Source organism: Eufriesea mexicana, unplaced genomic scaffold (genome assembly GCF_001483705.2).
Source record: "Eufriesea mexicana isolate 0111107269 unplaced genomic scaffold, ASM148370v2 scaffold1272, whole genome shotgun sequence".
NCBI lineage: Eukaryota > Metazoa > Arthropoda > Insecta > Hymenoptera > Apidae > Eufriesea > Eufriesea mexicana.
The window spans coordinates 283,280-306,904 of NW_016909436.1; the positions used below are offsets into that span (position 1 = coordinate 283,280).

General features: G+C 39.5%; 1 protein-coding gene across 5 annotated transcripts in view; it reads right to left on the reverse strand.

Moving 5' to 3' along the window:
- Positions 1 to 23,625, reverse strand: part of LOC108547866 (ras-related protein Rab-37) — a 179,303-nt gene that overhangs the window by 28,218 nt on the left and 127,460 nt on the right. The window contains exon 1 of one of the 5 annotated variants that reach the window (XM_017900571.1): positions 10,946 to 11,043. The exons of 2 other annotated variants lie outside the window; for them this stretch is intronic. The gene's annotated coding sequence lies outside the window, so the exon portion shown is untranslated. Of the gene's footprint in view, positions 1 to 10,309; positions 10,368 to 10,882; positions 11,044 to 23,625 lie in introns of those variants that run through there. 2 more of the 5 variants (XM_017900567.1, XM_017900568.1) reach the window with 2 other exon arrangements.

A 23,625-nucleotide genomic window follows, 5' to 3' on the forward strand; every position in this document is an offset into this window, starting at 1 on the left:
TACGAGTTGGCTCAAAGATTGCGAGCAGATTACTTTAGTCAGAGGGAAGAAGTCTCTGTTTTATCAAGGGTTCCTGTACTTCGCATTCGGTCTCCAATGAAAACGGAATGTAGAGACAAAATGGAAGCATGGGACCCCCTTGACGCTTTTCTTTTTACGACACTCAGGGATCCCGTTGGCCTTTGTCGCGTAAATGGCCGCATCATCGAGGCGGAACACTTGTTCAAACGCGACACACGTGTAAGGACAATAAAAGCTCGCGAGTGGTTGCACGATAATTTATTTAACCGTCGCGTCGTGGTCTGGAAATAACAAATTACGTTGCACGGGCAATTATTCGCGTTTCCATCTTTGCGTGATGATCCTCGAGTCGTTGCTGATTAATATCGAAGGAAAATTCGATATCGCGCGTGTAATTATTGCTTTAATTATGTAGACGAATATTCGCGATCTTTTTTTTCAGATGAATAAGAGATATATTTTTCGTAATTCTCTATGGATGAATCTCTTTGCGAATAAATTACTGAAACTCGACTATTTAGGATTTGAGATGGCTGTGATAGGGGAAAAATACGTGTATAGAAATGTAATATATAATCTAGAAAACTCGGTTAAATTATTTCGTATTCCCCTTGAAGTCACGCAGTTTTAATTCATTTTATCCTACATTAATATTAATGCAATTGTGAGTAATAGATAAAATCGAAATATATAATGCGTATTTTATTAAAACTATTTCATTCTGCATTTAATATTCCATTACCGTGGAAAATATCAAAGATCGTATTAACAAATGCCCAGTTGCAATATTTCAATTAATTGTTTCCCAGGATTACTAATAATCCTATAAGTATACATCTATTAATATCCCAATTGTCTTTTTCATAGAAAAATCAAACTCGAAAAGGATCGAATACCTCCTTATCAAGTGCTTATCACACCTTGATCCTCTTTTTCTTATAAAAATTACAAAATTCCATGGTTAAAGACAAACCAAATAAAAGCAAACACCCTGTACGCAGCTATCGACATGGAAAATATCAAAGATAGTATCAACAAATGCCCAGTGCAAATATTTCAATTAATTTGTTCCCAGGATTACTAATAATCCTATAAGTATACATCTATTAATATCCCAAATGTCTTTTTCATACAAAAATCGAACTCGAATAGGATCGAATACCTTCTTATCAAGTACTGATCACACTTGAATCCTCCTTTCCTTACAGAAATTGCAATATTCCACGGTTAAAGGCAAAGGAAATAAAAGCAAACACCCTGTACGCAGCTGTCGACATCTTAATTTCCTCTTCCACGGAAAAATTTGTGCACAGAACCACTCGTACATTCACCACTCACGCAATCCCATTACCAGCCTACACTCGCGCCTACTCACGGACTCATCCAGGGATTCTCGTTGCTCGACTCGCGGGTGACTCACGGAACCCCATAAATTCGCGAACCCGTCCCGAATTACGGTTCGCAATTACGAATACCTCGCGAACACCCGTCGGGTCGTGGAAAGTTTGGATGGAACGCTAGCGAAATCGCGGCACTCGGCTAATTAGAAAATTGAACGGTTCCATCGGCGGAACGGAGCGTAGGATGAAAAACGGGCATGAGCTGGACGGGTCGGCGCGTTGCGGCGAAACACGTAGCCTGGCACAATGCTATCGGAAGTCGAACGATAATTCTCTGCCCCCTCTGCTCCTCTCAGCCGGTTGTTTTCCCGCGAAATCAGCGGAACAAGGCATTCGAAACGAGGCGGTAGCCAGCGAGCATTATTCCGAGGTTGCTCGCTGCTTTTACGACCAATTACACGTTGCACGGCCGTATCACCGTCAGAGCCAACTGTTCGTGTCCTAGCGTCCGTTTCTTCTTATCGCCGACCGTTGGATCACCTGGCGTTTTTCATCTCGCGCTCGTGGATGCCGAGTGGATTCTAAATCGTCGGAGGGATTGGCGCGTTCTCCGCATTTTTCCGCCGGGGGCCTCGTTAAGGGGCAGCAAGTCGGAGTGCGGGGATATACAGGGTGATTTTCTTGGACACCTGAGTGGAGATTGTAGAAGTAAACTTTAGTAAGACTGTTATACCGGCACCTTCGTTCATATCTTTACACTATTGCGGTTCAAGAGCGGCTGAGAGTCGTTGCAGCCGCGAAGGAAGTAATTAGGCGCTATGTACACAACCGAGGAAACATACTGTATCCGCGGGTAATACGAATTATTTGAAGTAAGTAGTTCGTAAACCGCTGTGTCTCAATTACTTCCATTTTGCTACGAAGAGGAGGCTTGGAGGAGCGTTTCGTTTGCATAAATTGCTGGAAGTCCCTGGATCATGCATACTCCCTGGTGTAATTTACAATTTTTCTTTCTTTAATTTGTTAGGCGTTCTTTTAGGCGTGGTTAATTTAATACTGATACTGGAATTTTAAAGGAATAGAGAGAAAGTATTTTTATTTAAAGTATGGAGTGTCCATTACTTGGTGCAGCTTATATATACACGTAAAATACAATAATTGTAGAAGATATTGAATATTCAATTTGATACAGATAGATACTGTAACGAATCTACTAAAAACTATGAAAACTATGGTTCAAGCTAATACTATAAGTAAATGTTTTAGAAATCCAAAAAAAGTCCAAGGCCTCAAAAAGAATTATATATTAATATGAGTTATGTAAATTGGATACTTAAGTATCCATTACGAGTCGGTAGATTTAGAGCCAATAAAGCAAATTGTTAACTATCCAATTAGGATTCCAATTAGGATTAGAAAACGGGTTGTTTTACCTATGATGAGTCAGTGTACAGTGTATAAATTTAGTGTCAATAAAGTGAGAATTGTTAATTATCAAATTAGGATTACAAAACGGGTTGTTTTATCCTTGGTGAGTTAGTGTACAGTGTATAGATTTGATGTCAATAAAGTGAATTGTTAATTACCAAATTAGGATTAGAAAATGGGTTGTTTTACTTACGGTGAGTCAGTGTACAGTGTATAGATTTAATATCAATAAAGTGAGAATTGTTAATTATCAAATTAGGATTATGGAACGGGTTGTTTTACCCATGATGAGTCAGTGTACAGTGTATAGATTTAATATCAATAAAGTGAATTGTTAATTATCAAATTAGGATTAGAAAATGGGTTGCTTTACCTATGGTGAGTCAGTGTACAGTGTATAGATTTAATATCAATAAAGTGAATTGTTAATTATCAAATTAGGATTAGAAAATGGGTTGTTTTACCCATGATGAGTCAGTGTACAGTGTGTAGATTTAGTGTCAATAAAGTGAATTGTTAATTATCAAATTAGGATTGAAAATTCTCGTAAATCGTGTAAGTACATTGTACACTGACTCACCATAGGTAAAACAACCCATTTCCTACTCGGATAGAGAATACGCCTGTACGAATACTACCCGAGTGAATGATGGTAGAAAATATTGAACGGAATATTTCGCGAATTAATCTCCGCAAAAATAGTGTCTTTCGCTATCCGCAAACCGCGTCCATCCAATCTCCATTTCAAATTTTATTCCACGCCCTACGAGTTATTGGTATAAATTTAAGAATCACCCTATACCAGTCGTACGATTGAACGTGGTAATATCCGCCCGCAGCGACTCTTTATTCATGCATCGAAAAGGTAACTTCAGTGTGACGGGAGTACGGCACGAAGTTGGCCGATATAAAATACCACCCCTTTTTTTACGCTCTTTCATCGGAACTTGCTGAAACAAAGGCAATAGAAGGGAATAATAAAATAACTCGGTGTCGATGGTCGCAGTTTTACGACGGAAGATCGTAAATTTAGCATTTCCCCGTTTCCCGGCCGCGTTCCTCAAGAAATTCCACTGAAACGAGCGAATATTTATAGCGTATAACATTTATATATATCCTATATGTGTTTATACGTGAAATACGAGTGGCACAAACGTCAGGAACCGCGTTCACGTTGGACCAAGACGAAAGGAAACGAGAGAAACGACGATCGGGGTTTGATGGATTAGCGTATAACTCATCGCGACGTTAATCGCGTTCGCTAGATCCTGCAAACGGATTCGACGATAATACTAGTTGCGCGTGATGCTATTGATTTCCTGTTTAGCCTCGCACTTGCGAATTTCCGCGAATTCCCTCGCAGGAATTTCATTCCAGTCGATACGAGTTCCAAGCTGACGGAATTTTCTATTCTCTATTTCGAATCTCTACTAGGAATTTTCGATCTTCCATCGATAATACCCACGGGTCGTAGAACTTTCATATTAATAATCTGCCAGCCCTCGAATCAACCTCCAAGATGGAGTTCAAATATTAATTTAAGCGTAGTGATCGGAACCCGTTAAGCTCTGTGCTTCCAAGCTTCGCGTGAATTGCTGATCACGTGTATCATTTCCAATTTGTACACAATCGCTATCTTTTAATTACACAATTTTACCATTGCTGATCACGTGTATCATTTCCAATTTGTACACAATCGCTATCTTTTAATTACACAATTTTCATTTTCTTATTTATCTTTTAATCCAAATGTCGATCTTTTTAATTGACCGAAATTAATAGATCGGATTTTATCGTGGTTCTTTATTTCGTTCAGAAATGGTGGAAAATTGTAATTCTCGTGATTAAATTTTTCAGTATCTGTTAAAAATTTTGGTAACGTATAAGGGAACATTGGAAAATCTATTTTTCATCTCAGGATATAGATAAAATATTTAAAAAGCGATTTGAAATATTTCAAATTTCGTTTTTCGTTCTTTCGGAACAATTTTCGACAATTTTCGCGCTAAAAATAAATCAAACCGGAATCATTGTCCCAAAATTTTATGGACGATGTAACAACGATATATCCTGGCAATGCAAAAGCCAGGTAATCGTAAGCAATAACTCAAATAATCTGGAACGTGTCGTTGTTCCCCGAAATGACTGCATCACGCGGGAACATTTTTCATAATGAAAGCTCAATTATCGTGGGAAATCGCGCGATTTCAGTTAACCGTGGTTCTGATCGAGCTATAGTTCCCGGTGATTAGTATCCCTGCCGCTGGTTTTTCCCTTCTGCAGATAAACGCGAAGTTTATCGGCTCGCGAGTAGCTCCAATAAATTCGAGTCGGGTTGCTCTTTATCGTTGCTCGATTATCGCGAGCTCCGATAGCGACTTCCTTTTCCATATTGCGTTGCTGTGTGCGTGTAAGCGCGCGTGTGTGTGCACGCGTGCATGCAGGAGAATCGCGACTGGAATTAACGACGCAGACACCCTTCGACCACGTAGGGGTAGATATCGCGCGAGTTGCAGGGGCCCGATCTAGTGGAGTTGCTTCGATAAATTCTGCACCACGAAGATTAAGAGGAGTGCATTCGTCTGGAATCTTAAAACGTTGCCGTAGAGGGATTTACATGGTAATTTACGCGGTAATATGCTGGCTGTACCGTAGTAATTACAGTTGAACGATCGTTGCCAGGGTTACGATTATGATCGTGGTCGCGAGTGAGTTGTTGCGGCCTCAGATGTGTTTACGAGTGAGTTAACGTTGATTAGGATTATGGTTACAGTTCGGATGAATTGTTGTTAATTCTAGTGGTGGATATGAATTATGGTGGAATTTTAATATACATCTTTTAGGTATGAATCGGTAATTGTTCGAGAAAAGGCAAATTTATTTATCACACGTATCGTTACTAATTACTCCGTTGATTATTACTGTTATTGCGATTTTAATAGATTAATAAATATTATGATTATTTAAGGATGGAAATATTTTTCAATAACTCGTTACGTTGAGATGCTTCGCGATACGATTGGTAGATATTTTAAATGGACTTCTGAAGAAAGAATAATGGAAATTTTAATCTTGCATATTCATTTCTTTCACGTCAATCTACCCCTCACAGCGCACGGACTTTTATCGAATTTCAGAGGGTAAAAAATTCGCTTGAAATTCACTGTTCAAGGAGGAACTAACGTTTACCGATTTTATTAACTACCCTGTTTTCGTGCCACTCGAAACAGCTCGTGTTCGCTCCGACGGAATACGAATCTTTCCCTCGAACCGAGATTTTTATTCCGACCGTTCGCGGGTTTAAAATTATCAGCAGCTCGGAATAATGCAAAAGCAGAGACGGCAATCTGTTCGACCATAAGTGGACAGACGATTCGTACGTACTCCGGCGAGAAAGTACGAAGAATCGTAATTATCGGAGCGAACGATCTCCGGCAGAGAGAGGAGACGCGAGAAAAAGTGGAAAACAGCGAGGGGTGGATTTCATTTTGATTCCGTTTACGGTCCATTACTACTTTTTCCCATCGCCAGACGTAAAAGTCACGTGCGCTAGCGGTAACCAGTTAAAGAGTAACACAGGTTTTGCTCGCCGCTCTTTTTGCTCGCGAAAAGCATTCTGCGAATCCTTGCCAGCACGTCGCGTACACTCCGACACGAAGATCGTGCGCGTTTAGAACGAATTAGAGAAAATGAAGCTTAGTCCGTGGAGAAAACATTTCCCCGATGGCCAAATACGCGAGATTCCTGTTTCGAAAGCGAGATCGAAATTTTTGCCGAGAAAAATATCTTAGAATTATTAATTATTTCAAATATTTATCTTAAAACTATCACCATGGACGAAGCACTTTAGAAAATATTCGCGGAGGAATTCGTTCAAAAATTTTATTTTGCATATTTGCATATTTTTGCATATTACGAATATTTCCTTAAAAATTTATTTTTCATTGCGATATTTTATCTACGAGTGTCAGCGATGTAAATTATGAGGGTGTACGAGTAATAAATTATTGAATTAATCTCCGGGAACGATTAAGTAAATGACCACGGGTCATTAACACCCGTCTATTTATTTCTTCATGGCATCGTACGCCCTAAAAATCTGCGACTCTATTTTTAATACACTTAACTCGATAAGATGAAGCGAGCATTATGTAACAAGGGGTGGAGGGTGTCGATTAATTATAAATCGTATAATATCGAGCAACGCCTCTGCACCGAGCGGTCGAGGCTTGACATTAATGACGCAGGCACCCTTCGGCGTGGTCGCTTAGGGGTAGAAACCGTTTTGATTCCATTTACGCCGCATTAACCCCGGCTTTGTCCCGTTCGAAGGGTCGCGAGACAGGAAAGACAGTCCGACATCTTGCATCGCTGATTCTTACCCACCCGATAGATTATTTTTCGCAAACCTGCCAGCAACCTCGACAACTTGCAACTTTCGGTCGTGGAATTTTATTAGACTGTACCTTTCAACGAAGTTTCGCTTCTGTCATCCTGAATCAGAGTGATGGAAAACATTTTGTAATTAATTTTAAGGGTCTATCTTTCTTTGTGTTACGTAAATCAGGGGAGTGAGGAATGTTATTATTTTTCTTATTATGAAACAGTGTGACGGAAGACACTAATTAATTAATTTTAAGAATAGTCAGCTTCCTTATTGGACAAGCAATTGTAATTAATTTACAATCAGCGAGTGATTGTTTATTTTTAGACACAGTTATTTTTCCTTCTCTTCAGACCTTTTCGTAGTAATATACAGAAAGAATTTTAAAAATTGGCAAAGGAACACGATTTCCTATTCTAAAGGAACACGAACATCTCTTGTCTCCTCACCAAGGAAACCTCAAATCCGAAACCCATGTTATTCGAATACTCGCAACCATATTATTCTCCTTACTCTACTGAGATACTTGAAAGTATCCAAATCTGAAAGCATTGTTATTCGAATACTCGCAACCTTGTTACTCCTCCTACTCCATCAAGATACTCGAAAACACCCAAACCCGAAACCATTGTAATTTGAATACTTTCAATCCTATTATTCTCCTTACTCCACTGAGATACTCGAAAATACCCAAACCCGAAACCAATGTTATTCGAATATTTGCAACCCTGTTACTCCTCCTACTCCATCAAGGTACTCGAAAACACCCAAACCCGAAACCATTGTTATTTGAATACTTTCAATCCTATTACTCTTCTTACCTCATTAAGATACTTGAAAACATCCAAACTCGAAACCCTTGTTATTCGAATACTCGCAATTTTGTTACTCCCCTTACTCCGCTAAGATACTCGAAAACACCCAAACCCGAAACCCTTGTTATTCGAATACTTTCAATCCTATTACTCTCCTTAATCCACTGAGATACTTGAAAATATCCAAATCTGAAAGCATTGTTATTCGAATACTCGCAATCTTGTTACTCCCCTTACTCCACTAAGATATTCGAGAACACCGAAACCCGAAATCCCTGTTATTCGAATACTCGCAACCCAGTTACTCCCCATACTCCGCCGAGCAACTCGAAAACACCCAAACCCGATCGTGGATCCACTCAGCGAATCACCTGTTCGTTTATCTCTCGCGGCAATTTTCTGTCCCCAATATCTTCCCGCATTTCCTGTTCCCGTACAGAACTCGTAACCAGTGACGTCAACGCAGAAACGAGTTCCCGTAGTCCACGTGGCGTTGAGCCGCGTTGACGAATCGCGATTACCTGGCGCGTCTATGGCGAAACCGAGGAAACGAAGGACGACATCCGCCAGCTCTGCACGCGTACTCGGCTATCATGGTTGTAAATCATCCTTCTGTCATGGCGAAGGAGGTCCGGAGGGCCCGGAGCGCGTCAGAGCGTGGAAGTTGGAACTCAGAATTTCAGATCGCGATTTCTTGTCAGCCCTGGGGGGTCGATCGCGCGATAAATCACCGGGTATCGCTTGTTACGGGACGAAGTTGGTTACACGGGGTCGAATTGGCCTCGTGTGCCTGCCGTATTGGCACGATCGAGGCGAGGGATGGCTTATGTCGCGCGGAATGATCGAGCGCGACGCGGTAATTAAAACCGCGCGTCACGAGTGACCGGTGAGGGATATTGCATCCTGCTGATCGCAGAAGAAACGTGGTCCAGGATGGGACGTTATGAGTTTCGCGATGACGGGTTTGGAAAAGTTAACCATGAAATTGTTCCTAGCCCAAGTGAGAGTGTTTTTTAATTTTTAATTTTTGTGGATTTTAAATGACGATGAACGCGTTTGGTTATTTTTCGGACTTTTGGACTTTATGATATTACGTTTGTAGATTTGTATATTTTTCTTTTTCTTTTTCTTTGTTATTATTAATTTTATACCTCGCTTGCAATTTTTCTAATGAGTTAATCCCGTATAAATAAATACATAAATATCTGTTCAAATATTGCCATACCGGTGTTAAATATCAATAGAGTAATATCCCTAGGGAGCCATTATTAATATTAACTAATTATCGATTTTTTAATCTGCGATTTGCACTATTTATAGTGATTCTGACATTCGACATTGCAAAATAAGAATGGAATATTTTTATATTTAAAAGGCCCAAGAAATTTACAACGAAGTTAAATATCACTAGAGTATTATCCCTAGGGAGCCATTATTAATATTAACTAATTATCGATTTTTTGATCTGCGATTTGCACTATTTATAATGATTCTGACATTCGGCATTGCAAAATAAGAATGGAATATTTTTATATTTAATAGGCCCAAGAAATTTACAACGAAGTTAAATATCACTAGAGTATTATCCCTAGGGAGACATCATTAATATTAACTAATTATCGATTTTTTTTATCTGTGTTTAGCACTATCTATAACGATTCGGATGCAAAGTTGCAAAATATGACTGGAATATTTTTATATTTAAGCGGTCCAAGGAATTTACAACGAAGTTAAATATCACTAGAGTATTATCCCTAGGGAGACATCATTAATATTAACTAATTATCGATTTTTTTATCTGTGTTTAGCACTATCTATAACGATTCTGATACAAAGTTGCAAAATATGACTGGAATATTTTTATATTTAAGAGGTCCAAGGAATTTACAACGAAGTTTTGGTTAAATTGTTAATCCCTTTCTAGGGAAAACTACAAAGAGGCCCGTGAACTACGCTCGAGTCATAAATTCCTGAAGACTGACGTGACCCACATGTGGTCGGAAGATAGTGTTAATGATTTTTATACCGCACACTAATGTCTGCTTTTTCATCGTAGAAATAGAACAGTGACCTTTCGGCAATAATTGATTGTGAAAGTTGCCGTAGCAGAAACTTTCTTGCAATGTTCTTTTATCTACCGCGTCGCTTAAACGATTCCAGCAGTGACAAAAAAATTACAAAGTGGCCGGATAAGCGTCCCCTACAGGTAGGAGAAAAACGAGCAACTTTCGAGTAAAAACTCCTCCCTTAAAAGGTATCCAGACTAAGTATAAAACACGCGAATAATTTTCGTAAACGAATTTCAAAAAATGGTATCTCACCTCGTTCGCTACATTTGCATATCCACGAAGAAGTACGCGTTACCCGCGTTAAATCCAAACGTAATTGCGATTCTCCGCAGCAGGATGAAATCTCATCGCAACTTTATTCCGCGTTACACGAGCCACCCCTATCACGATTCCCAACTTTTTCCCGAAAACAGCTCCAATTAACTTCCTCCTCAATTCAACCACGAGCATCGCGAAACCGAAACCCTTCTTAAATTCCTCTCCACTACCAGAACAGCGATATTTCCCATTACTCCGACAACACACCCCAAAGAACGTCCTCCTGGACTCAACTATAATCCAAACTGATTCCCTCACCCAGTGGGTTCGAAACCCAGTACCAGGCAAGCAAAAAGCCTCAACACTCGAAACTTGACACCACACGTGTATACATTGACACTGTATACATTCGTCGGATTGCCTAACCCAAATCGCATGGACACAGCACCCCAGTAGCCATTTTCAGGAGACTCTACATCCCTTTCTTCGAGTTTACTAGCCACGGAATCTTTCCACGTACGTCACGTACCAAACACCATTTTCCACGGAACTTCCGCGAACTTTTACCTCGGCTCTGGATCACGAAGATTTACGAAATCTCCTCCGCAAGTGAATTCTAAGCTGTCTCACCACCCCGACAGGCGTTCTCCGGCGCCGGTCTCCATCGACGCGGGGAATCCGCGTGAAAATCGTCACTCGGCGAGGATTAGCACTCACGTCCGTGCGTCGACGAGGAGAACTGGTCGAAAAAGGAGCGATTGGTCGGTATTCCGCGAGCGGACCGGAAGCACGTGTCGCGCGATAGCGCGGCGGAGGACGACGCGAGCGGCGGGCAAGGGGTGGTGCTCGGGGTGGCGTGCGCGTTTCAAAAAGGGTGAGGGAAAGCGTATCGGCTCGGAAAATATGTGGCTCGCAGAACCACGCGTACCGACGCGTGTGCATCCTTCCTTTTTTTATTTTTTTTATCCTCCCTCCCTTTATCAAGCCTTCCGTTTCGAGCACCCATTCACCCTCGTCCCTGCTTTCCCTGCATGTTTTCTTATTTTTGTTTCTCAATTCGAACGACGAAGATGGAGATTCAGCGAAGGAAATTGGTTGAAATTTTTCGGGGAGGAAGGGTTGCTCGAACCCTCGGGACCTCGTTGTTTGGAGAACCTAAGTGGGGGACCCAAAGTGGCTGTCATGCCTCGCAGAGGAGCGTGACTGAGACGCTCGGTGAATGGATGACGAGAAAGGTGCGAATAGGGGTTGCAAGGGGAGATTACCGGGGTGGTTTGATATCGGAGCTGGAAATGACGGGTTTCGCAGGTTTTATTTGCGACGGTACTGGAAATATTCCAATTTTATTCTACCATTTTAATTGCAATCGGATACTGTGGCAAAAAATAAATAAAAAATGTAGAATCAAATTTTTTCGCACAGAGCTTTCCGATTTCGAGAAAATTGAATTTAAAAATCTGCACGCAAAACGTAATTTTCGCAAATTAATTTTTGCGAATGTTTTCGATGAAGTTAATTGCACGGTATCGGTATTGTTGTCTTATTCTTTTCGCTGTTAACATAATTGCAATATTGCGCATAGCAATCGCGCGACAATGCATATTCGACGGCCATTTTCTCGAAAACGGAGCCTCGTAGGACAAAATTTTATTCTACGTTTTCGATTCAGTTTTTCACGCACTTTTACTCGATCACGAGGTATCCTGTGTAATCAAAAAATTTCGCCTATAATTTGATCATAATTTATCGAACGAGAGGTAAAGAATATTAATATGGATCTCTTTAAACTAGCAAAGCATCGAAAAATATAGCACACGTACATTGGTGATTTAATATTATAGAAAATTACAATATTCACCGATATAAATCCCGTATCGAAGTATTAGAAGCGATAAATCATAGTAATTAAACTCCGCGCCGGCACCCCACCATTCATTAACGTTTTCCGCATACAAAGAAAGCGTTCAGCATTCCGATACATCGATAAAGGGATTTTATTAAAAATCTTGCAAGATTTATAGTTATATATACACCGGATTCCTTTTCCGATTTTCCACGCCTCTGAGTAAACCAAAAGCGAGAATATCGACGAACACACTCACGCGTTGACACTCTACATCGTCACACCCTTGTACGATAAGCCTTCCATTAAACTCTCGACTCAAAAGTCCCAACACACAGACGCGTTACGAATGTCTCGGTACGACAACGTAAAAACGAAATTGATTAGTCACGTGTATACATTCCAGCGTGTATGCACAAAGGAAGGAAAGAAATGTAAAATGAACGGGGAAAAAGGGGCGAGAAAATGGGTGGAAAATGGCGGCCGATGTGAAACGCAGGAGAAAACGCGACGCGAGAGTCGGCTCTGTCAATAAACTCTCGCAGATTCTTGTCGCATTCGTGCTAAAACATAAACGCGTTTAACGTTCCGCGTTATTTCTTCTTCCTTTTCATCGCGATTTCGCGGATTACTCGAAGCACTGGGACGCGCGAATGCGGAGGAACGCGGGGTTTCCGGCCCGGTGCTCGCGAATTGATCGAAGCAAATTCATCGGTAAATATTTCGCGGAATATTTCTCTGTTTTCGAAAAATGAAGAGAAATTGATTCGAAAAGGTCGATTCTATTGGAGAATATTTTGGAAAGAATAAATCTTCGTTTTTACAGGAAATTTTTTAATTCCCAGGACATAATGAAATAAATTTTTGAAATTATAATTTTAATATTATAAATTTGGAAAGAACAAATCTTCGTCTTCATGGGAAAATTTTTAATTCCAAAGGTGTACAAATTTTTTCAAATTATAATTCGAATATTTTATATCATTTCATAGTAATTTTTATAATCGGTATAATTATTCGTTATAGAAAAAGGGATAATTTATGCTATTTCTGTGAACTCGAGTTAACCAATATTAGACTCACGAAACGTTTCCGAAATATGAAAAAAAAATTGATTCGAAAAGGTCGATTCTATTGCAGAATATTTTGGAAAGAATAAATCTTCGTTTTTACAGGAAATTTTTTAATTCCGAGGACATAATGAAATAAATTTTTGAAATTATAATTTTAATATTATAAATTTGGAAAGAACAAATCTTCGTCTTCATGGGAAAATTTTTAATTCCAAAGGTGTACAAACTTTTTCAAATTATAATTCGAATATTTTATATCATTTCATAATAATTTTTATAACTGGTATAATTATTCGTTATAAAATAAGGGGTAATTTATCCTATTTTTGTGAACTCGAGTTAACCAATTAGACTCACTAAACGTACCCCTTCAGAACGTCTAGCATATCTGAATTAGGAGAGAACACAATGACGGATGGTGCTCCCGGGAAATACCAGTAAGCGCGAAGTTATCAACTCCGGATAAATTTAGAGATTCATAAGCGAAGGGGTTTACGAAGATCATATCGATGAAATTCAATAGGGATTTCTCTGATCGAGAGTCGCGTGGTGTCGCTTCTACGCGAGACGTCGAGCGTGATTTACGCACAAATTTCTGCAAACACGATCACCGACCAGCGAGTCGATATTTCAAACGAGAATTTAGCTTCGAATTCGCCGCGATTTTTCAACGATAAATATGAGAGGACAAGGCTTTTCGCGTCAGTTTTGTAAGGAGATATAGCGTTCTGCAAGCTTGACTTTCGTATTACGTAATATATTTCGAAACGCTTCGAACCAGTAGTAAAACGCACTTCCGCTACAAAATTTACGGCGAACTGACAGCGAAGTTATGGTAATTCCCGTGAAACGTACTCGAATTCAAATTTCACTCGACCGATTCGCTCGATTTTATTACATTTCTCGAATTAAATTTATTTCTGGATTAAAAAATTCGTGGATTTTCATTGAAATTTTCGCCAAGTGGCATAAATTTCGTCGGAACGGTATAATAACTCGGGACAGCTGTTTCTTAGTAACAACTCGAAATTTCAACGAAACGTCCGACTTTAAACTGTGAAACACGGCTGAACAGCTGGTGATCGTGTGATGACCAACGAAAAAAGGCAAAGGAAATACGCAAGACGGTATGACAGGCCGGTATGCAAGTGAGGATACGAAGGGCAGTGGCACATGACGACTTTATGGCACATTTCCGCGCTAAAATAGCAAGCAATGTCTATTTCTGGGGTAGAAAGTCAATATAAAACACGTGCACGATGCAGCACGATATTGGCTGCCCAGGCGATGCAGGTGACAGCGAGAGAAATATTAATTACACCGTGTATCATATTGTCCGAGCGCCGCCATTTACGACAGCTATCCTTTCATTAAACCGATCAGCCATCTGGGTTAAATTTCTATTTCTAGGGCTCTCAATAAACCCTCCGATGCTTTACGATTTTATTAAAAAATGTCATCCTGTCAACGGCCATCGCGGATACTTTGACATTTATCGCGGTTTTGGCAAATGCTGCTTTCTCTTTGAACTATACCAGCTTTTAAATAGCGTCCAGCGACGTGACACGATCTTTAATTAACTTTGGCCGTCGATACGTCCTTCGTGATGCAAGATTCTGTCAAAGATTCTCAAAGAACTCGGCAAAATTAGAAAATTAAAAATTCCCGGTATCTAATATTCGTCTATTATCGCTTTTAAATAGTGTCCAACGACGTGACATGATTTTCAATTAACTTTGGCCGTCGATACGTTCTTCGTGATGCAAGATTCTGTCAAAGATTCTCAAAGAACTCGGCAAAATTAGGAAATTAAAAATTCCCGGTATCTAATATTCGTCTATTATCGTTTTTAAATAGTGTCCAACGACGTGACATGATTTTCAATTAACTTTGGCCGTCGATACGTTCTTCGTGATGCAAGATTCTGTCAAAGATTCTCAAAGAACTCGGCAAAATTAGAAAATTAAAAATCCCCGGTATCTAATATTCGTCTATTATGGCTTTTAAATAGTGTCCAACGACGTGACATGATTTTCAATTAACTTTGGCCGTCGATACGTCCTTCGTGATGCAAGATTCTGTCAAAATTTCTCGAAGAACTCGGCAAAATTAGCAAATTAAACCTTTCTAATACCTAATATTCGTCTATTATCGTTTTTAAATAGTGTCCAACGACATGACACGATTTTCAATTAACTTTGGCCGTCGATACGTCCTTCGTGATGCAAGATTCTGTCAAAATTTCTCGAAGAACTCGGCAAAATTAGCAAATTAAACCATCCTAGTACCTAATATTCGTCTGTTATCGTTTATAGTTTGTCCGTAACTCACGATTCGAGGCACGTGGTTGAAAAATGCACGCAATAACACAGAAATGGAAGATAGCAGCCGTGGTAATCGCAGTCATCGATCAATCGGTTACGATGTTTGAATTACGCGCGTCGATCATTCTTGGCATGGCGATCGATCGCCCGAGTTTCACCGTGCAAAAACACCGCGTTGGCGAAAACTCAAAATCAGTCGCGGAACGAAATTGCTGTACCAGTTCATAAGACAGGGAACATCGAAACGAAACGTTGCATCATAAACTGCTAAAGAAGACGCTGGAAATAGTTGAAACAACCGCGCCGTAAATTCCAGGACAGATGGCGGTGCGATCGTCATGCATCGGCACTTTCCATATTTCACTCGAATTTATTCCTCGTCCAACTCGTTCGCAATTCCGCAGGCTAGTCCACTTCAGATCTGACGGCTAAATATTACGAGCATACGAAATGGAATTTTATTCTGCGGATAAAACTGTTACCGCAATGATCGGCGTAAACTGGTCGAAGCGGGGCCATTTTGCGAGGCACGCATCTGTGTACTCTTCCCATAAAAGCACCATAGAAAATAATATATATAATACCATAAATTCTCTTTTAACATCACTCAATAAAACGAGTGGAAAATCTGAGGTACCTATTTATGTCAAATTACCGCTGTCAATATCTTAAACGATACGAAATAATTATGGAATCGATATAGAACGCTTAAGTACAACTTGGTATAACTTGGATAACGGATGACTAGCATTATTAGTACGTTTCAAATAGATAAATTATCAAAGAAATCAGTATGTTGTCATTAATAGCTATATATTGTGAGTGTCGTTGGATGAATGACAGTTTTTTGACTATATTTATGAAGTCTATGGTTTAAAAATGATATTTGAGAGTACTATCTAGTCCAAATGATGTTTCGAAGGATGTCCTAGAACAGTTAGTGGTTACAGACAAGTCAGAGAGTTAAAATCGATAGATGAAGCAAGACAAAGAGTGACAGAGTTGTCACTATCTTTTCTGACAATATACCTCACGTTTTTAATTAAAAGATGAAGATATTATTCACGCATATATATTACAAAAATTCGATATGATCTTCCACACATAGTGCTAATGATCATCACTCGACAGATCATCCACACAGAGGTTCCAAAGAGGAAAAGCAGGCGAGCGAAACACGGACTGAAAATTTGACAGGATATAGGGGGAAAATTCGTGCAGCTCGTCAGTCACTTAGCAAATTATCTCTTCTCCAAACTGGTGACAAGCGCGAATGACAGTTACACGGAGGGATGTTGTAATTATGAAAAAGCCAAGGGGTGATCAAAGGGTAAGCGAGGGAATTAGATTCGTCGTCGGTGTACAGCGCGTCTGCGTTAATAAACGGCGAACAAAAGCTGGATAGGACGTTTCAACGCAACGAAATTAACGCCGTCGGCGGTTACACCCGGTTTCTCGTTCCTCTCCCCGGGAAATTTTTAACGTTTAATCCGTTTGTCCGAACCGGGTGAGCCGGCGTGCAGGGGAAGGTTAATTAGCGCGGTGAAAAAGACGCGGAGGGGTAGATAAAAATGCATTAACGACGGCCTTCAACAACGAATTTCTATCATGCGAAAAATTCATCGCATTTCACGCTGCCAACGTTTTTACCAGCTTCGACTAATTACTGCCTCGGATCTCGAACTTCTCGCTTTATCGCTGACGCCGGAAGCAAATTTTCGAGAAGAGCAAATTGAACTCGTCGTGCCATGTGACTTCGACCCCTTTCACCTCATTATTTCCTGCTTTCCTTTGTTTCTTGTATTCCTGAGGTCAGGTAGATGCGTAGCTGTGCTGACTTTCGATTTGTTTTTAGTGCAGAAGGAAAATGGTGAAGAAGGAGTGAGGAAATAGGGGTAGTTTCTTGAAGTTGTATCATTTTTATGTGAAAAATCCTGTGAAGAAATTTGGAATCCAAAATAACGTGATCACTAAAACAGTCACACAATTTAATCAAGTGTCAAAAACATCAGGTTCACAAAAATTATGCAACTTCAAACAGTGATAAGAATTGATCACAAAATTCTAATCCATTTGTTAAAAAGAAATTGGAACGAATAAAAACACCCATACTCTAAAATAAAAATTATATAATTTAATCGAGTGCTAAAAAGAATTATCGTTTAGGATTTTAACATATCGGATCAATATGTCAAGAATAAAAATTCGTGACACACAGGGTTCTTCCTTACAGGCACACAGACTCTGCTCCTCGAGAGCCATCGATAGCATCTCTATCAGGCTCTCGGCAACCCACGAAACGAGATTCCGCGTTATCCAGAGCCAGCAGAAAACTTTCATCTTCCCTCTCGTATCGTCAAATATTCCTAGCGCTTCCGGTTTCCACCCCCCATAAATCCATCCGCGGTAATCCCCGTAGGACCACCGGTTATGGCCACGTATAGGGGAGCGAATCTCGGGGCGTGGAGAGACTTTTTCGGCCCTGGCCTGCTACGTCAGGATATTCGAGATGTTTGAATTATGATCCTGTTTCTGGTCGGGCAACGTCACGTCCCTGCTGGAAATTTCGGCCCGGCCGATTGCTCGGCGATCCGCGCGACATAATTTAATAGCCGGCACGCGTTTCACCGAGAGCTCGTTAATTAATTGCTGGCCGCGTAATCACGTCCGAGGTCAATCGCGTAATCGAGCAGGTGGATCGTGACACCGACGACGCTGTCACATCTCGATACGGCGCGAGTAAGATTCGAATTTTGGGTAAACGAAGATCGAACGAGTAAAAGAAATATGGCAGCATGGGATTCTTCAACCCTTTGACTACTGTGAGTGCCTAGGGGCGCTTAGAAATCTTGCGCTCGTGATACAGTGGGCTCAAAAGCTTCTTTGGTTGTTAAATTTTAAATACGTACAGTAATAATTTACTACAAAATAGAAAAAGATAAACAACGTCGTTTCAATATGTGGAATACAGTGTTTTGATTACTATTTTTTGATTTTTATTTAGGTTTTCGGAAAATATAAGTTTTGGAAACTTCTTTTACATTTCTGCTAGTAACTTATCTTATATTGGGTTGGTAGCAAAATAACGACGATATTTTCGGTATAAAATGGTTTCTCTATTCGTTTCGTTTGAAATAAAGAAGACTTCTATAATAATTATGTAATCTATAATAAATAATTCCAATTACTATGTGATAATAGGAGATCAGCTGGTAAATCTCTATCTGTTTGAGATTGTGTATTATAGATAAAAATGGTCAATATATCATTTAACAAAGCTTTTTGTGTTTCAAAATGGCGGAATTATATCCTGGCCTACCCAATATTTGATAAAATATGAACACTTCTTCGTTCCAACAAGTACTTACAAGAATATACAATGATTACTCAGAAATGCACACCTAACGAAAAGTTTCACCGTTCTTACTGTACATCGAAAATGGATTCCTGCCGTATGATACGGCTGGTTTCAAAGTCTGCCGTAGTCAAAGGGTTAATATCTTTTCTCGAGATCGAAACAATCTCCAAAATGGGAACTTTCCACCCCTGAGACACCCTGTAATCAAGCGAGAGGCTATCGAACACCGACACTGGATCATCCTCGATCAAACACGTCCCCAATTTTACAACTTCGACCACGGTCCAAGTAATCGGGAACTTTCTGCTCTGCTCTGATATCGCAGAAGACACCCCTCGTAAATGTCGACTGACGTAGCTATGGCGGCCAACGACTCGACTGTTGAAGGAACAGGGTCCATCCCAGTTCCCGTGGCGCCGGCAACCCGAATTTCAACCCGGTTCCGATCCCGACACTGCCGCCAGGCTGTCTGCACCGTGGATTAGATCGACGGTGAAAACCCGCCCTACTTTGCCCGTCGTGTTTGTTATCAGCCACGAGCAACCCGAATTTCAACCCGGTTCCGATCCCGACACTGCCGCCAGGCTGTCTGCGCCGTGGATTAGATCGACGGTGAAAACCCGCCCTACTTTGCCCGTCGTGTTTGTTATCAGCCACGTCTTCGTTTCTTAAATTAGACGACCTCTTTCTAATTCCGAGCATGTCGATGGTATAGTTGGAAAAATAAAACACGCGATTCCTTGGTAAACGAGGATTAGTTCGGGGAACGACTGGTGGGAAAATGGATACGATTATAGAATGTACGTCTGTCGAGGGTGGTCCGTCGGACAGCAAGGTCGACGACACGGCACCCTTGCTGTCGCACCCTTAGGAGCCCAGCGGCTGGAAGCAAGATCGAAGCGCTTTCATCTTGCGGAGCGAGGGCCCTGCATCGCTGATCGCGTTGCTATAGGGGATGATGTCCATGATCGATGCACAGACGTAGCCCTGTTTTTCTTCTTCTTCGCGGTTTTCCTTTGCCGGACACCCTTGTGGGTCGACGTGGTTTAAATTGTGGACCGGTGTTCGTGTCGGGTCGTTGCAGTTCGTTGTGGTGAGTAAATGTGGCTAATAAATGGATAATTTGTAATTGTAATCAATTGAAATCGAAGAGTGGAAATTTAAATCCGGGTAATTTATGTGTTTTATGTTTCATTAGATAGCAATTATGAGAATTAGGGTAATGAGAATTGGGGCGTTTGGATTTTAGCGAGTTTTCTGGAGAATCGGGTGATTTGTTTTTATTTTTTCCATGTAAATCACCAACAGAGGGAAACACACTTGCGACAACTTCGTTAGCTATGGGGAGCATTAACGAAATTGCTTTTAGGAGAACCTCTATTTCGTGAGTAATTGCTTGACTCAGTCCTGAGACTTTTTAAAGATCGGATGGAAAGATACTTTAGGGTCGTGAGTGACATAAGTAATGTTTATGGAACATTGAATTAATTAAAGACGTATTATTACAGTAAAATTTTTAAGGGTATACAAAATTATAAAGTGAATAAATTTGCTAATTTGAAATTAAAAAATTTGAAAATTCGAATCCCGGAAAATTCTTTCCAAGTTTTCCTCCGAAATACGAAAATTTATGAGCGATATAATTATCGTTTATGGAAAATTGAATTAATTAAAGACGTATTATCACAGTAAAATTTTTAAGGGTATACAAAATTAGGAAATGAAAAAATTTGCTAATTTGAAAATAAAAAATTTGAAAATTAGAATCTCGGAAAATTCTTTCGAAATTTTCCCCCAAATACGAAAATTTGTCCAGCCTTCAACATGCAAATTTTTGACGATTTCATTTTCCAATCTCATTTAACGCACCGATGGAGAGTTTAAAGAATAACAAATGGAGGATCCTCGGTATACTGAATAAACTCGCGCGATTTCAATAACGACACCTGACGTTGCTCACCACTTTTTCCATCCACTGAATAATCCTCGAATTCGACGCGTTGAATAGCGAGCAATCGGAGCTCTGAATATCCGTATAAAATTAAAACGTGCATATTTAACGTTTCGCATAAATGCATCGGCGAAGTGACGCGTTAGGCAATGGGTCAGGGGGCATCGTAGCGAGATGACATTTGTTTCGTTCTTTTAACCCGTAGAATGGCGAGACTCGTTCATTTCTGATCGAATGCTGTAAATTTATAAACCCTTGCTACGCGACGATCAAAGATACCGAATGGAATTACCATTTCGAGGTTATAATTCTCGAAATTAATTGGAACTGTGGTTAGGAAATGCGACGCGAGAAGTTTCTTTCCGCGGATTCGAATTCAGCCAGGAATGTTTACGAAATCCCGTTCTCGTGTTCCTCGCCGACGAAGGTGGAAACAGCAATTAAGACCTTGGTCGTGTCGAGCGTTTCGAATTTGCGCGCACGTGACGGTATTTGAGAAGTTTGAGTGTCGCAATAGATTCAGCGACGGTGTGGTCGTGATGGAATTTGAATCTGACGTTTGAATGGACACGTAGCTTCTTTACTGGCGATTAGACGGAGATTAGGTTGGAATATTTCTGATGTTATCGGACGTGATATTACTCCTCGATCACGTCGGCGGAAGATAAGAGGAATTTATTATTCGCTTCGTTTACTTTGGAATTAAAAGATTACGCGGATCTTCCATTATTTGTACACTATCTATCGATTAGAATTATTGAAGCAGGCATTTAAAATTTTTTAGTCAAAACGAAATTAAAGGAAGACACGCCATTTTCTATGGAATTAAAAGATTACGCGGATATTCCATTATTTTCACACTATCTATCGATTGCTATTATTGAAGCAGGTATTTAAAATTTTTTAGTAAGAGCAAAATTAAACAAATACTCGCCATTTTGTACACTATCTTTAATTATTTGTACATTATCTATCGATTAGAATTATTGAAGCAGGTATTTAAAATTTTTTAGTAAGAGCAAAATTAAACAAATACTCGCCATTTTGTACACTATCTTTAATTATTTGTACATTATCTATCGATTAGAATTATTGAAGCAGGTATTTAAAATTTTTTAGTAAGAGCAAAATTAAACAAATACTCGCCATTTTGTACACTATCTTTAATTATTTGTACATTATCTATCGATTAGAATTATTGAAGCAGGTATTTAAAATTTTTTAGTAAGAGCAAAATTAAACAAATACTCGCCATTTTGTACACTATCTTTAATTATTTGTACATTATCTATCGATTAGAATTATTGAAGCAGGTATTTAAAATTTGGTAGTACGAACAAAATTAAAGAAACACCCGCCATTGTGTCTACTATCTTTCATTATTTGTACGCTATCTATCGATTAGAATTATCGAAGCAGGCATTTAAAAATTTTTAGTAACAACAGAATTAAACAAATACGCACTATTTTGTACACTGTCTATCGATTAAAATTATCGAAGCAGGCATTTAAAATTTTTTAGTAAGAACAAAGTTAAAGAAACACGCGCCATTTTCTTTGGAATTAAAAGATTACGCGGATCTCTAATTATTTGTACACTGCCTATTGGTTAGAATTATCGAAGCAGGTATTTAACATTTTTTAATAAAAACAAAATTAAAGAAACACGCGCCATTTTGTACACTATCTTTCATTATTTGTACACTATCTATCAATTAAATTTATTAAAGCAGGAATTTAAAATTTTTTAATAAGAACAAAATTAAACAAATACTCGCCATTTTGTACACTATCTTTAATTATTTGTACATTATCTATCGATTAGAATTATCGAAGCAGGTATTTAAAATTTTTTAGTAAGAACAAAATTAAAGAAACACGCGCTATTTTCTTTGTAATTAAAAGATTACGTGGAGCTTTAATTATTTGTACACTACCTGTCGATTAGAATTATTAAAACAGGAATTACAATTTTTTTAGTAAGAACAAAATTAAAGAGACACGCGCCATTTTGTGCACTATCCTTCATTACTTGAAGCAGGTATTTTAAAATTTTTCAGCAAGGACTGAAATAAAGGAATGATTAAATTCGAAATATAACTTAGTTTTAATTCAGAAACACCTGCTAAAATAAATTTCATTACAACGCTGTTGCAACGTGCCAGTTTACGGAAACGATTAAACAAATTGCAGGATGAATCGTTGTTCCGCGAAACGAGTTGCGTTCTCAATAATAGATTGCCGTTTCCGCTCAAAGGGAAACGTTTTCTCTTATTTTTAGAGAACGGATCAGCCTCGGGTAGCTCGTGAGTTGTTTTATCGCGGAAGTAACTCGCTGCGTAAATGTTAGGCAGCTGCTTTGCACCAAGTTGTTTCGCGTACCGCGGCCAGGTAGCTCGCACGGGCCCAACTTCCGGAAATTCCGGACAACTTCCCGTGGTACGCGCGTGGTGGTCATCGCCTGCATCGCGTAGCCGGAAAATTTCCGAACAAGCAACTATTCGTTTACCCTGTAATTTTACCTTTATTGTTAGCCAACTGTGAATTTTCCTCGGTAAATCGAGATTTCGCTTGCAACGATATTCTTCTCAGAAATCTCAATTATTTTATGACGGAAGATTTGCTCTTTTTTGCAAATATCTGCAATAACTCTCAGTCATCGTTTGTTTCGATACCTCGAAGCTTAAGCAACGAGCATAAAGCAATACCTAAATTATAAGCAATTTCATTTGAAATATTAAAACTATAATTAAATATAATA